Genomic DNA, 3,432 nt, shown 5'->3' on the forward strand with positions numbered 1-3,432 from the left:
AGAGCCTGCTTTGTTCTGTGTTTCCACTGTTCTGGTAAGGACAAAGCACACGCACATACATGAACTCCAAAATACAGACAAAGGAATTTTGCATATGAGTTAAATATTCTTAGAATTGCATTCAAAATGACAGTGCAAAATAGAAAGATGAATTGTAAAATATGTGCTAATAGTTTAAAACATTTCTCTTATTCATTGAGAATAATAACAAACTAGGGTGTCATAAGTCCAGACTTCCATACCACTGTGACAATTTTTCCTGTTTTCATTTTGTACTGGGCCTTGCAGAGAACACAGCAATTCTCTTTCCCTCCTTCTGACTTCCTGCAGCAGCTCACCCAGCTGAGACCAGTCTCTCCTGAATCCCCTTCTGAGTCCGTCCTCTCCTGTTCTACCCTCCCAGCATTCTCACACCTGGCAATATATGCAGCCCGCCGCCTCCCCACAAAGTTCTGCGTCTCTGGAGCCAATCAACCTCCAGGTGAAGAGACTTGAAAAATGTGCCTGTGTCCTGAACATGCCCAGATCTTCCTTTCTTGACATTAATCCTTTAATGCAGTATAATACTGTTGACACAGCATTTTAATCTAGAGGTGAAATGAAGGATGAGGAAGGTAAGTGCAGGTTATATAAATACTATACCATTTTGCATATGGATTTGGCATCCACAGACCCAAATAGCTGTGGAGGAACTCTGCAACAGCACCCTAGGGGTACTAAAGGATGACTCTCTACCTTTCTCATTGGACTTCTGCTCTTCAATTTTGAAACTGTCATCTCCGTTGAAAGTCTGTCTGTCCTGAAAGGCTGGGCGTAGACTACCTTCCCATCCAGGCCAGAATGCCTGGGGCCTTCATAGCAAAAGTAAGTTTTAGCAACGAACAGTGAGTTCAGAGATTTGGACTCTGCAGAGTTCAAAGTGAGTCACAGTGGCTGCAGGGCCAGTTTCAGAGGGAGCCACTACGTAAATCATTTAATAATCCTTGCTCCCAGAATGGTATTCTTCGAGTCTCCACACTCCATCAGAAAATGTGGTTGGAAGTTCGTGAACAGCTTCAAGACTCCCCCCCCCCAACCCCCGTGAGTTTTTAGAGGTTGCCCCTGCCCGCCCCGCACACGTCTGACTCCAAGGGGCAATTCCTTACCAAATTCATCATCTTTGATATCTAGCAAATTCTCACTTGGGTTTACTTCTCTAACTGGACTCTGGCAACATCAGAGACACGGTAGGGCAGGAGCAAGGTGTAGGCACACAAGTCATCACATCGAGCTGGTGTCCACAAATGTGGGATTAGGAGAAAGTATTTCAACGTAACATTTTAAAATTCAACATGAATACAATAACCGTTCATAATTAACCATATCTCCCCGTGTTAAATAGAGATGTGTTCAAACTGTTTGCAGCTCTGGCTACACTTTGACCTAATCCCACTGCCCTTGGGCCCTGTGTTTCATGTACTTCCTTGCCAGGAGCGGATGCAGAAACCAGAGAATGGGTTGTTTCCTTGACTGGAGTCATCAGCCTGAAATTTGTAAGTCCGGGTCAATAGGATGGTGAGGGTGGACCGGAATCATAGGTTCCAGGCTGGGACTCCCGGACCCTGTGCTCCCAGGTTAGTGTCTTCTGCCTTCTCAGAGACCCTCCCCATGACACTCCCTGGTGAATCCCTTGTGTAAGAACAGACTGCTGATAACCCTTCAGCCAGACACCGCTCTCCCAGGGCCTGTTCAGAAGGAATCCTACCAGCTCCCCTGTTTCAGTAGTTACATAACGCTGCTACACTGTCACGTGACTTAATACTTTAATTGACTCTTTATTTCAGAAGTTTCCAGGAAAAATGAGATCAGAAAGACAAAGCTCTCCGAACAAAGGGAAGCGACCACTTTTAGGTTAGAGTTCACGTTCCGTATGTCTCCTTTAAACAAGACTTGGAGGGGCGGGGAATAGCTCCGAGTTATAGTCAGGAGAAAAAGTAAAACGTCCCGTGGGCTCCGGGGACGTCATGGGCCTTGTGAAGAAGACTTTGCATCCTCGGTCCGGCTTTCCTCTGTAGGGAGGCTCCTGGCTCCCTGGAGGCCTTGGGCCTAGCTCCCCAGCACCCTGCCTCACCTGCGCCTGGCTTTCCCCAGTGGCCACCAGGGGGCTGCCTGTGTGGAACCAGGGTGGAGACGCCGCAGCTTTCCGTCAAACCAACCAAAACATCCCAGGGCAGCTTTGGAGCAGAGCCCAGGAACTTCCCTGCAAAAAACAACTCTCCGCTCTGGAGCCGGTAAGCTCCGCGGTGCAGCCTCATTCCGAGCCAGGAATAAAACAGATTTCTTGCGGAGGACCCAAAGGGCAACGAGTCTGTGCAGGCCGCTGGAGAGGGGCCATCCTCGGCTAGCGCAGCGCTCCTTCTCCCCGAGGCTGAATCTCTCTGGCAGGGGCCAGCTCGGGATTCGCCGCGTCGGGTCGGGTGCTGTGGGCAGGCGGGGTGCCGGCCTCTCGCCCTGCTCTCCTCCCGGGGATGGCTCGGAAGAAGCTGGAATAAAACCCTGGTCACCGCGAGAAGTCCAGAAAACTCTTTATGAAGTCCAAACGTTGCTCCCTCCGCGGAGACACCAGGGATCCAGGCTCAGTAGACTGTTACAGGAATGAACCAGCTTACGAGGGCGCAGTGAAGGGGGCATTAGAAGGCGTTTGAACCGCGGTCCTAAGAACATAATTGTAACTTCCCACTGGCTGCGTCCTCGCTCAGTGCTCGGCGTTTTCCCGGGAAAACCCACCTCGCAGCGCGGCGGGGAGACGGCCTGGGTCTTCCGGCGCGGGACCTGAGCCTCTGCCCAGCTTCCTCGCAACCTGCGCTCGGCCTTCGCGACTCGAGGTAGGGGACAGTCCAGAGCCGTGTGTTTGTCCGAACTCAGCTCTCCCAGGGTAGAGATGATCTCTGTCTTCCGGTTTTATCTGTATATTTCCAGGGCGCAGAAAATTATGGGGCGTCCCTTTGAACAGGACCTGTGGGGCCAAGCCGCCACACAGTCTGCCCGGACACGGATAATGGAGAGTGCGAGGGGGTCACGGCGCCGTAGGGCAAGAGAGGCGAGGTCCCGGGGCGCACAGGGCTCATTTTCCAGGGGCCGGACCCGGGGAGGATCCACGCGTGCCACAAGTGGTTTGGGGGTGGAGGAGCGCCTGTCGTGTGCCGCAGAGGGCCGTGCGTCTGGCAGTCCCCCGTCGCGCAGCCCCCTGCTCCTGCTCTCTTCCAGCCGCGGGAATGACGCCCCGACCCGAACCTCCGCGCGCCTGCAGTCGGGTGGGTGGACGCGTGGCCACCAGACCCGCGGCGACGTCACCCTGGGGAGGGCGCGCGGGGCTCCGGCACCGCGGGGTGGCACCGGGACGCGGGCACCTGGGCTGCAGGTGCGCGGGCGGAGGCCTGGGGCGGCGCGGAG

General features: G+C 53.7%; 1 protein-coding gene across 3 annotated transcripts in view; it reads left to right on the top strand.

Annotated features, from left to right (window-relative positions):
• Positions 1 to 1,176: 1,176 nt before the first annotated feature.
• Positions 1,177 to 3,432, top strand: part of Thrb (thyroid hormone receptor beta) — a 394,994-nt gene continuing 392,738 nt past the window's right edge. For all 3 annotated transcript variants that reach the window (XM_008833146.3, XM_008833147.3, XM_017798151.2), the window contains exon 1: positions 1,177 to 2,864. The gene's annotated coding sequence lies outside the window, so the exon portion shown is untranslated. The remainder of the gene's footprint in view (positions 2,865 to 3,432) is intronic.

The sequence above is a fragment of the Nannospalax galili genome, unplaced genomic scaffold (assembly GCF_000622305.1).
Source record: "Nannospalax galili isolate Female #2095 unplaced genomic scaffold, S.galili_v1.0 scaffold215, whole genome shotgun sequence".
NCBI classification, from domain to species: domain Eukaryota; kingdom Metazoa; phylum Chordata; class Mammalia; order Rodentia; family Spalacidae; genus Nannospalax; species Nannospalax galili.